The 12,753-nt window shown below is 45.6% G+C and overlaps 1 protein-coding gene across 3 annotated transcripts in view; it reads right to left on the reverse strand.

Moving 5' to 3' along the window:
• The window catches only part of plcd4b (phospholipase C, delta 4b), a 45,077-nt gene extending 33,897 nt beyond the window's left edge, over positions 1-11,180 (reverse strand). Inside the window, exon 1 of one of the 3 annotated variants that reach the window (XM_060930250.1) lies at positions 11,070-11,180. The gene's annotated coding sequence lies outside the window, so the exon portion shown is untranslated. Of the gene's footprint in view, positions 1-9,687; positions 9,770-11,069 lie in introns of those variants that run through there. The other 2 variants (XM_060930252.1, XM_060930251.1) reach the window with 2 other exon arrangements.
• Positions 11,181-12,753: the final 1,573 nt, after the last annotated feature.

Here is a 12,753-nt window from a genome sequence, read left to right on the forward strand (position 1 = left end):
AAATTGCATGGAGGGCGCGACGTTGAAGCAACATAATTAGGGTGCGAAGTGTCAAACCAAAGGGTTTTTTCTTATGCTGAAAAATAAGTGACCTGCAGTGGCTACATACTGTCATCTTGCATTCTCACGTTTCTCTCCAAGACGTCTCCCTATTTGGCCGATATGAGCCTATTCCCAGAGTGAGTTGGTACGGTGGCTCGACCCCGTAGAAAACTTAAAGTTCGGATGAAAGTTAGTTGAATAGGTTACTGACTTGTAGGCCTACATGTTGCCTGCCTGACGCGTGCTTCTGCCCAACTTGCACGACAGATTACTTGTTGAAAAGGCCCCTTGGATTAGATTGGCCGTGAGCAGACTGAAATGCATGTTAGAACGCTCTCACCTTTTTTGTAAAGCGTCTTCCAGATCCGAATGGGTAAGGGCAAGTGAAATGGTATAAGGTCTTTAATAAAACTCAGTGTGTGCTTTGACGCATGCATTCGGCAATTTAGGTCGTTTAACAGAAGCAGCAGTCCAACCTTGGAAACCCGCAGTCCTCAATGTCACCACACACGCTGGCTTTCGTTGGGTATACCCAAAGGGGTGGCTAAGACATCTGTCAAAAGTTACGGAGTTGCATTCCTCAAGAAATATTACGGTAGACCAAGATTATAACATTGAAATGGCATGTTTATTATCACGTAACAAAATGTTGTAAACAGTATTATAGAAATAATTTCATTCATTCATTCATTCATTCATATTGTTTCGGTAGAAAACTATGCAATGCAAAATCGTTTAAACACCAGAAAACCAGAAAAGTGCTGGGCCTCAAGATTCTAGATAGAACGTTCGGACGCTTTTTTTTTTTTTTTTTTAGACCCCGGCGAGTATTCGGAACCGGCCTTTATTTGTCACAACACACGCGTACACCCGGCCGTTAAAGGGAACTCGGCGGTTAATTGGAACTCGGCTATTATTTGGTATTTTACGGTACATATAATAAATTTTGACCCAACACCACTCTTCCATAAAGCCCAGCTCTGTGGAGTGTACGGCTTAAAGCGGTCCTATGGACAAATACTCCCATCTCTGCTGTGGATCTTTGTAGCTGCTTCAGTGTTATCTTTGGTGTCTTTGTTGCATCTCTGATTATTGCCATCCTTGCCCGGTCTGTGAGTTGTGGTGGGCATCCTTCTCTTGTCAGGTTTGTAGTGGTGCCATATTCTTTCCATTTTGCTATAATCGATTTAATGGTGCTCTGTGGGACATTCAAAGTTTGGGATATTTTTTATGACCCAACCCTAATCTATACTTCTCCATAACTTTGTCTCTGACCTGTTTGGAGTGCTCCTTGGTTCTCATGTTGCTTGCTTAGTAGTGTTGCAGAGTCAGGGTCCTTCCAGAACAGGTTGATTTATACAGACATCATGTGACAGATCATGTGACACTTTGATTGCACACAGGTGGATCTTAATCAACTAATCATATGACTTATGAAGTGAATTGGTTGGACCAGCTCTTATTTAGGGGTTTCATATGAAAGGGGGTGAATACCTATTGACATTCCAGATTTCTGTTTTTTCATCTTAATCATTGTTTGTGTCACAATAAAACAACAATGTGCACCTTTAAAGTTGTAGGCATGTTGTGTAAATAAAATGGTGCTAACCCTACCCAAAATCCATTTTAATTCCAGCTTGTAATGTGACAAAACAGGACAAACACCAAGGGGGATGAATACTTTTGCAAGACACTGTATGTTATCTATTCCAGGTGCCTTATTGTTTTTCAACTGCTTAATGCTTCTCCTAATTTCCTGTTTACTGATTTCTCCTACCTTGATAATTGTTAGGACTGGGACTGTTTTGGCCTCTAGAGGCCACTGTTATTTCCTTTTCTGGTCATGTTTGTTTTGGGCCTCTAGAGATCACCACTGTGTTCTGTGTTCTGTTTTTGTCTTATTGCCTGTTTCCTGCCCCGCCCTGTCCTTAATTAGTTTGTGTATTTATACCCCTGAGTTCAGTCCTCTTGTCACGGAGTCTTTGTGCTGTTATGTTTAGCTCCAGTTACCTCTGTTCCGTGTTCCTTGCCTTTGTCTTTTTGGTTTTGCACTTTGCTTTTCTTTTTGGACTTTTTGGACTTTGTATTTACTGTTTTTTGGATCTTCTGAGCGTTGGTATTTTTGCCTTTTCTAGTTTTTTGGCTTTTGTATTTGACTTTGACCTTTTGGATATTTTATTTTTCCCTTCATCTTCTGAGCGTTTTTTGGATTATATTTTTTTGGGACTGTAAATATTGTAAATAAACTTTTTGATACTTTTCTACTTCCGCCTCACGCCTCTGCACTTGAGTCATTCCCCTGGTGGCCTAGTGGGGGTTTGCTGGATTATCACACCAGCGAACCAGGTTCGAATCCCAGCAAAACCCTAACAGAAAGGCTCCGTCATGACCGACTCAGCAGAGGCTTCTTCATCTGTCTACCCGGCCAACCTTCAGGGAATGATGGCTGCGTTAACACGCCTCGGATCCACCATGGACACTCATGGATGGACTCTCGCAAGCCAACGTGAGACCCTTGCTCGCCACGAGGTACTGCTTCAGCAGATTGGGAGAACCCTGGCACAGCTGACTTCTCTGCCCCCATCTCCTCCGCCTGATTCTGCTCCTGCTCCACCATCCGCTCCGGCTCCAGTGCCTCCTGCCATGCTGCCTTCTTCACCTCACGAACCCAGCCTTCCTGCACCACAGAGGTATGACGGCAAGCACAGTGAGTGTCGAGAGTTCCTTACCCAGTGTCAACTCACCTTTGAGCTTCAGCCTACCACCTACACTACGGATCACCGCAAGATTGCCTTTGTGATAACCTTGTTAGCTGGTAAGGCGCGAGCCTGGGCTACTGCTATCTGGCAGAGACAGGGACCTGAGTGCTCTGATTTCCAGCTGTTTACTGAGGAGATGCTGCTTGTCTTCGATCAAGCAGACATCAGTAAAGATGCAGCCAGAAAGCTCATGTCCATCCGGCAAGGGGGAAGCGTCGCAGACTACGCCATCTCGTTCCGGACGCTTGCAGCAGTAAGTGGATGGAACGAGACTGCCCTGGTGTCAGCCTTCCACCATGGTCTGTCTGACCCCATCAAAGACGGTCTGGCTTCTATCGGATGCCCAAGTGACCTCGAAACACTGATCTCACATTCTACTCGTCTGGACAACAAGATGAGAGAATGCCGCCAAGTCCTGAGCCTCCCCGGCCTCCCTGCCTCTACCTGGAGCCCGTCTACCTCCTCCAGTGACTGTCCAGAACCCATGCAAGTGGGTCGTACTCACCTCTCCGCATCTGAGAGGGAGCGCAGAAGGAGGGACAAGTGCTGCATCTACTGTGGCAAGCCTGGTCACTTCCAAGCATCATGTCCCGAACTCTCGGGAAAAGGACCAGCCGAGGGAGGGTTGTGACAGGGCCTACCCTCTCTCCCGGACTCCCTGGCCAAGGAATCTACATCCCGGTCTCCATCTCCTGGGGTGAGTCCGTCCACTCTTGTCAAGCTTTGTTAGACTCAGGGGCGGCTGGAAACTTTATGTATATCCACTTCGCCCAAAGCATCAATGTCCCGACTGCGCCTCTTGAAGTCCCACTGTCTGTGTCTGCCCTCGATGGCCAAGCGTTAGGTGATGGAAGAGTCACCCAAGTTACTTCTCCAGTCTTTCTCCAGTCTCAAGGTCACAAAGAAGAAATATCCCTGCACCTTATTCATTCACCAGAGTTCCCAGTTATTCTAGGCCTTCCTTGGCTTACTCGCCATAACCCTCGCATAGACTGGGTAACAAGCCAGGTTGTGGAATGGGGCCCTGCATGCCATGCCTCTTGTCTGCTCTCTAGCTCTCCTGTGTCTCCTGCCCAGCCCCCTGATCTCACCGAGTTATCTCAAGTTCCCACAGAGTACTGGGATCTCAAGGAGGTCTTCAGCAAGAGCAGGGCCGCCGTTCTTCCTCCGCACTGCGCCATCAACTTGCTCCCTGGGACTACATCTCCTCGGGGCCATCTGTTCTCCCTCTCTCAGCCAGAACGCAAGGCCAAGGAGGAGTACATCAAGGAAGCCTTGGCCTCTGGGTTCATTTGACCCTCCACCTCACCCGCTGGTGCCAGCTTCTTCTTTGTCGGCAAGAAGGATGGGGGTCTCTGGCCATGTATTGATTATAGGGGCCTGAACAAGATCACCATGCGCAACCGCCATCCCCTTCCGCTGATGTCCACAGCATTCGACCTGCTCCAAGGCGCCACCATCTTCACCAAGTTGGACTTATGGAACGCATACCACCTCGTCCGTATCCAACAGGGAGACGAGTGGAAGACCGCCTTTAACACCCCGTCAGGGCACTACGAGTAGCAGGTGATGCTCTTCGGACTCACCAATGCATCAGCTGTTTTTCAGGCCCTTATCAACGACGTCTTGAGGGATATGATTAATCTATACGTTTTCGTCTACCTCGACGACATCCTTATATTCTCCAAGACCTTACAGGAACACCGCCACCATGTCCACCAAGTCCTCCAGAGACTCTTGCAGAATAATCTGTTTGCTAAAGCCCAGAAATGCGAGTTTCATGTCCCCGAGGTCTCCTTCCTGGGATTTATCGTACGAACGGGGCAACTCCAAATGGACCCAGCCAAGACCCTGGCCGTCCAGGACTGGCCTACTCCCAAGTCCGTTAAGGAGGTTCAGCGGTTCTTAGGATTCGCTAACTTCTACTGCAAGTTCATCAGGAACTTCAGTTCCGTAGCTGCACCTATGTCGGACCTCACCAAAAGGACTGGTGGCTCCTTTGTCTGGTCCCCTCAGGTGGAAGAGGCGTTTAATGACCTAAAACACCGCTTTTGCACGGCACCCATTCTGGTTCTCCCGGACACCTCCCAACCATTCATCGTGGAGGTGGACGCCTCGGACAGTGGTGTCGGCGCGGTGCTCTCTCAACGCTCGGAAGGGAAGCTGCACCCCTGCGCTTACTTCTCCCACCACCTGAGCCCTGCGGAGTCCCGCTATGATGTGGGGGATTGGGAACTGCTAGCGGTCAAACGAGCCCTTGAGGAGTGGAGGCACTGGCTGGAGGGAGCGCAACATCCATTCCTGGTGTGGACGGACCATAAGAACCTGGAGTACCTCCAGCAAGCCAAGAGGCTGAACCCACGACAGGCTAGGTGGGCTTTGTTTTTCAGCCGTTTCAGCTTCACCCTATCATACCGCCCGGGCTCTAAGAACACCAGGCTGTTCTCGCCCAACAACAGGGAGAGTGAAGTTGGGCCTATCATCCCTATATCCCGGATTGTGGCTCCTGTCTGCTGGGGTATTGAGGAGACCGTTCAACAAGCTCAACGCCGGGACCCTGATCCTGGGACGGGGCCACCGGGCCTCCTGTACGTCCCTCGTCAAGCCCGGGCCAAGGTTCTCCAGTGGGGTCACTCTTCCCCTCTCACTGCCCACCCGGGAGCTCGGAGGACCCTGGACTTCCTGAAAAGACGCTTCTGGTGGCCTAACATGGAGAAGGAAGTGAGGTCATTCGTCCTGTCCTGTGAGGTCTGCACCACAACCAAGAACCCGTGACAGCGTCCCCAGGGTCTCCTGCATCCTCTGCCTATTCCCCAGCATCCCTGGTCCCACGTGGCGGTCGACTTCATCATGGGTCTCCCTGAGTCTCAAGGTAACACTGTCATATTGGTCATCGTGGACAGATTCTCCAAGGCCTGCCGCTTTATTCCACTGTGCAAACTCCCCTCTGCCCTTGACACTGCTAAAGTGTTGTTCACTCATGTCTTCCGAGTTTTTGGTCTCCCTCAGGACATCGTCTCTGACCGGGGGCCCAGTTCTCCTCCCGAGTATGGCACGGCTTCTGCAAGAGCATCGGGGCCACTGCCAGCCTCTCCTCTGGGTTCCACCCCCAGTCCAACGACCAGACGGAGAGGCTCAACCAGGACCTGGAAACCACCCTGCGAGGCCTGGCTATGGATAACCCGACATCGTGGAGCACCTGGCTGCCATGGGCAGAGTATGCCCACAACACCCTGCAGTCATCGGCCACCAAGCTGTCGCTGTTCCAGTGCCAATTCGGGTTCCAGCCACCTCTGTTCCCGGACCAGGAGGAGGACGCTGGGGTGCCCTCGGTCAACCATTACGTGAGATGGTGTCGCAAGACCTGGAGCAAGGTCAGGAGGACACTCATCCAGACCTCCAGTACCAACCAGACTCAGACCAACCGCCATAGGAGACCTGCCCACACTTTCCGCCCTGGGCAGCGGGTTTGGCTGTCCACCAAGGACCTTCCGCTGCGGGTGGAGAACCGCAAGCTTGCTCCTCGCTACATTGGCCCCTTCAAGGTTGTACACAGAGTTAACCCTGTCTCCTACCGGCTCCAGTTACCACGTATGCTAAGGATCAACCCCACATTCCATGTTTCCCTGTTGCGGCCCGTACTGACATCCACGTATGCCCCTGCCCCTAGGAACCCCCCGCTCCCCCGCATCTTCCAGGGTCAGACTGTGTTCACCGTGCGCCGCCTGCTGGACTCCCGCCGGGTTCGCAGGGGCCTCCAATATCTTGTGGACTGGGAGGGCTATGGCCCTGAGGAGCGCTGCTGGGTCCCAGCTTAGGACATACTCGATAAAGAACTTTGTCGGGACTTCCATTCGACCCATCCTGATCGTCCTGGGAATGTCAGGAGACGCTCCTGGGGGGGGCGGGGTCCTGTTAGGACTGGGACTGTTTTGGCCTCTAGAGGCCACTGTTATTTCCTTTTCTGGTCATGTTTGTTTTGGGCCTCTAGAGATCACCACTGTGTTCTGTGTTTTGTTTTTGTCTTATTGCCTGTTTCCTGCCCCACCCTGTCCTTAATTAGTTTGTGTATTTATACCCCTGAGTTCAGTCCTCTTGTCACGGAGTCTTTGTGCTGTTATGTTTAGCTCCAGTTACCTCTGTTCCGTGTTCCTTGCCTTTGTCTTTTTGGTTTTGCACTTTGCTTTTCTTTTTGGACTTTTTGGACTTTGTATTTACTGTTTTTTGGATCTTCTGAGCGTTGGTATTTTTGCCTTTTCTTTTCTAGTTTTTTGGCTTTTGTATTTGACTTTGACCTTTTGGATATTTTATTTTTCCCTTCATCTTCTGAGCGTTTTTTGGATTATATTTTTTTGGGACTGTAAATATTGTAAATAAACTTTTTGATACTTTTCTACTTCCGCCTCATGCCTCTGCACTTGAGTCATTCCCCTGGTGGCCTAGTGGGGGTTTGCTGGATTATCACACCAGAGAACCAGGTTTGAATCCCAGCAAAACTCTAACAGATAATAAGTTCTTCTCCTGCCTGAGGGTCCAGAGGATCCTCAGGAGGTTGTCTCTTTAGCACTTCCTCAAAGTATTCTTCCCACCTCTCTAATTCTTTCTCCATCTTCTTGATGATTTCACCATCATGGTTCCTTACTGGTCTGTTAGTGTTAGATTTCCTACCACTGAACTTCTTTGTGGTATCATACACTGTCTTCATGTCTCTTCTACTGGCTGCTTCTTCTGCTGGATTCTCCACATAGTTTCTCTTGTCCTTCTTGCATCCCCTCTTTTCCTTTCTACAGACTTCGGTATACCTATCCCTCACCATCTGTGCTTGATTCCTGGCTTCATTGATCCTATTTTTCACCTGTCTTCTCTCCTCTATGAGATCCCATGTTTTACTCATTATCCAGTGCCTTCTATTTTTACTTAACTCTACCCAGGACCTGCTCACAGGCATGTAGATAAGATTCCTTTACTATCTGCCATTCTTTCTCCATGCACTTGTCTCTGTCCTGACCCTCTTGCATATCTTCCACTTCATTATTACTAAGAATGTCAAATCTATTCTGTAATGTGATTCTGAAATTTTCTTGGGTCGCTGTATTCTGTAATCTATCCACATTGTATTTCACCCATGTACCAAAAGTTGGGACAAAGTACAAATTGTAAATAAAAACAGAATGCAATGATTTGGAAGTTTCAAAATTCCATATTTTATTCAGAATAGAATGTAGATGACATATCAAATGTTTAAACTGAGAAAATGTATCATTTAAAGAGAAAAATTAGGTGATTTTAAATTTCATGACAACAACACATCTCAAAAAAGTTGGGACAAGGCCATGTTTACCACTGTGAGACATCCCCTTTTCTCTTTACAACAGTTTGTAAATGTCTGGGGACTGAGGAGACAAGTTGCTCAAGTTTAGGGATAGGAATGTTAACCCATTCTTGTCTAATGTAGGATTCTAGTTGCTCAACTGTCTTAGGTCTTTTTTGTTGTATCTTCCGTTTTATGATGTGCCAAATGTTTTCTATGGGTGAAAGATCTGGACTGCAGGCTGGCCAGTTCAGTACCCGGACCCTTCTTCTACGCAGCCATGATGCTGTAGTTGATGCAGTATGTGGTTTGGCATTGTCATGTTGGAAAATGCAAGGTCTTCCCTGAAAGAGACGTCATCTGGATGGGAGCATATGTTGCTCTAGAACCTGGATATACCTTTCAGCATTGATGGTGTCTTTCCAGATGTGTAAGCTGCCCATGCCACATGCAGTAATGCAACCCCATACCATCAGAGATGCAGGCTTCTGAACTGAGCGCTGATAACAACTTGGGTCGTCCTTCTCCTCTTTAGTCCGAATGACACGGCGTCCCTGATTTCCATAAAGAACTTCAAATTTTGATTCGTCTGACCACAGAACAGTTTTCCACTTTGCCACAGTCCATTTTAAATGAGCCTTGGCCCAGAGAAGATGTCTGTGCTTCTGGATCATGTTTAGATACGGCTTCTTCTTTGAACTATAGAGTTTTAGCTGGCAACGGCGGATGGCACGGTGAATTGTGTTCGCAGATAATGTTCTCTGGAAATATTCCTGAGCCCATTTTGTGATTTCCAATACAGAAGCATGCCTGTATGTGATGCAGTGCCGTCTAAGGGCCGGAAGATCACGGGCACCCAGTATGGTTTTCCGGCCTTGACCCTTATGCACAGAGATTCTTCCAGATTCTCTGAATCTTTTGATGATATTATGCACTGTAGATGATGATCTGTTCAAACTCTTTGCAATTTTACACTGTCGAACTCCTTTCTGATATTGCTCCACTATTTGTCGGCACAGAATTAGGGGGATTGGTGATCCTCTTCCCATCTTTACTTCTGAGAGCCGCTGCCACTCCAAGATGTTCTTTTTATACCCAGTCATGGTAATGACCTATTGCCAACTGACCTAATGAGTTGCAATTTGGTCCTCCAGCTGTTCCTTTTTTGTACCTTTAACTTTTCCAGCCTCTTATTGCCCCTGTCCCAACTTTTTTGAGATGTGTTGCTGTCATGAAATTTCTAATGAGCCAATATTTGGCATGAAATTTCAAAATGTCTTACTTTCGACATTTGATATGTTGTCTATGTTCTATTGTGAATACAATATCAGTTTTTGAGATTTGTAAATTATTGCATTCCATTTTTATTTACAATTTGTACTTTGTCCCAACTTTTTTGGAATCGGGGTTGTACATCCTGTATCCGCCACTTTCTGCGTTTCATGATATGGTCAATTTGGCTTTCAATGTGATCATCAGGTGATGCCCAGGTTGCAACATGGCATTCTCGGTGCAGAAAAAGTGTTCCTCCAATTACCAACTCATTTGCACTGCAGAAGTCTACTAGTCTCTCACCGTTATCCATCATTTCTGCTTGTTTACCGTGTTGTCCCATGGCTGTTTCTCTGTCTCTGTTGTTGGAGCCTACTTTAGCATTTAGGTCTCCCATCATCACCAACATGTCCCTGCTTGGTACCCTGTCAACGACACCCTGTAGTTGTTCATAAAATATGTCCTTGTCAACTTCATCTGCCACATCTTTTGGTGTGTATACTTGAATGACTGTAACGGGTTGCCATCTAGAGTGAAATCTTGTAATAATAATAATAATAATAATAATAATATGTTTAAATACAGGTTCCCACTCTTTTAAACTACTTCTATCTCTCTTAGTCATCAATATTCCCACTCCTTTCTCATGCACATAATTTTCCTTTCTGAAGGTGAGGGACACAAACCTAATTCGTTATATATGTAAGTTCGTAGTAAAAGAGTTTGTTAAACCAGGGTTGCAGTGTATTCAGTCAGTAACACTCAAAATAGAGTAGACGAGTTTGGATTGGACTCAGATCTATAATTTTATCTTTTTGTTTCATACATTGCATTTTGTTTATAGCAAAAGAATCATATTATTTGCACTAATGTTCTGTCTTGGGCAAATATTATGAGTGTTATATCTGAACTTGTCTAGAATTAAAAAAGAAACCAATACAAGAACACAGAAAGAAAGAAAGAAAGAAAGAAAGAAAGAAAGAAAGAAAGAAAGAAAGAAAGAACAACTTTATTCATCACACACTTGTGAAATTCCTCTCTGCATTTAACCTATCTGAAGCAGTGAACACACACATGCACACACACATGAGCAATGAGCACACACACATACCCAGAGCAGTGGGCAGCCATGCTAACAGTGCCCAGGGAGCAGTTGGGGGTTAGGTGCCTTGCTCAAGGGTACCTCAGCCCAAGGCCGTCCCAAATTAACCTAACCTGCATGTCTTTGGACTGTGGGGGAAACCGGAGCACCCGGAGGAAACCCACGCATTCATGGGGAGAACATGCAAACTCCATACAGAAAGGCCCCACCGGCCGCTGGGCTCGAACCCAGAACCTAGCAGCTAGCATATCAAGCACAAGAGTAGACTAAAAATGTCTCAGAAACAGACTAGTAAACCATATGCAGAAACCTAACTTTCTAGCATGACTCAAACATTCCAAACCAAGACTGAACACTAGTGTGCTGTGTTTACTGTCACCTATGCCATCACATAGTATACCTATATACACTTCCAATGTAAATCTAATGACCTCCACAGAGCATCCCATCTGCTTTTAGAGAACTGAGAATGATTTTATATTCAAAACCTTAAAGACAGACAGAAAGCTATGGCTGAACTTGTATCCTTACAAATGGACGTGAAAGACAAACAACTAAAAGGAAAAACAGCAAAAATACTCACCCAATGGGAAAGCACCCTCTTGATGCAGTTTTGTTTTGGAAAGACAAAGAAAAGTTAAATTTGTGATGGAGACAAGAAACAAAAAACAAGGAGAGCCTCTCTAACTGCACACACACCCATACATGGAAGGCTGAGAGTGCTAAATGTGCTCAGTGACGCTTTCCCTCTCCGCAGCCCTCTTTTTTCCTTCATCCCTCCTCCTTTTCCTTCACACACCATCCTCACCACTTCCATTTTTTCACTCATCACTGAGTCAGCAGCTTTTCCTCCTGCAATTGTGTATACATTACCACTGTGTTACTAACTATAGCTTTTTAAATTATACTATGGACATACTATAATTTTGTCTTATGATAGTTTTTGTCTTAATGATGCACCTTTAAATACATATAGTTTAATTCTGGGTGGTTGTTGTTGTTGTTGTTGTTGTTTTAACATTTATTTCGGTAGGGAACTCCACTGACATCTAGTGGGTAAAGAGTAAAAGTTATGACCTGGAAGAGCAATACAATCCACCAGCATACATCAAAAATGAAAGTAAGCCAAAGAGCAGGTGGATAACAAAGGCTTTTCATATGTATCTGTCCTCTTTTTGACCAACCAACCAAGTGTTCCAACTTGATCTCAGACTTTAACTACGCAGGACACACACACACATACACACACAAAAAAAAGAAAATAAAAAAGGAGGACAAAGAGGCAAAACCAAGGGCTGAGGACAAGCATGCATGTACAGCACACATATATATTTCCTAATATACAGGAGACAGGTGGTGTGTCTAGGAAAACACATTAGACACCATGACATTCAGTACTGGCACATCACATGGCTACAGTATATGCCTGCCCCATCCCTTCAGAAGACTTTTTCCTCATAGACTTTAAATAGGAAAATGTTCAAACTGCTTTCATATCTATCTCACCCTTCTATTCTTTCACTCATCCCTCCATCCTTCTGTAGCAATCTACTGATTTTACTACTCCTTCAACTCTTAAGGTAGAACTGCAAACTGCAAAATTTTGTACATAGATTGAATATTAATTTCTCTTCATATTCATCTCTCTCTTCATTTCTTTATTTCTGTCTATCTTAATATCTCTGCAATGACCTGGGGACTTGTCCAGGGTGTATCCCGCCTCTCGCCCATAGTCAGCATGGGACAGGCTCCAGCTTGCCTGCGACCCTGCACAGAATAAGCAGCTACAGATAATGGATGGATGGATCTTAATATCTTCATCTTCTTTATCTTTGTCTTAATTTCTTTGTTTAAACTTGGTATATCCCCTATCTCCTTCACTTCCTCACTCTCAATCACCTTATCTATCTATCTATCTATCTATCTATCTATCTATCTATCTATCTATCTATCTATCTATCTATCTATCTATCTATCTATCTATCTATCTTTAATTTTTAAGGGTTTTTTTGTTTGTCTTGTATGCTTTGCAAGCACTAGTATGAGCAGTCTATTTCCTTCAGGAAATGCAAATCTAGTTTAGCTACAGTATTAGAGCTTGTTTATTATTACCTTTTAGAAAAGTACATATGACTAATGTTTTGAAAAAAACATCACTTTATTGGAATGACATGGAGCAGCTGGTATTGTTGGTACCTCATAACTCCAGGGTTTTAGGTTCAGTCCTGATTTCAAGTTATTGTCTGTGTAGTGTTTCACATGTTTGT

This window comes from Neoarius graeffei, chromosome 9 (assembly GCF_027579695.1).
Source record: "Neoarius graeffei isolate fNeoGra1 chromosome 9, fNeoGra1.pri, whole genome shotgun sequence".
Taxonomy (NCBI): domain Eukaryota; kingdom Metazoa; phylum Chordata; class Actinopteri; order Siluriformes; family Ariidae; genus Neoarius; species Neoarius graeffei.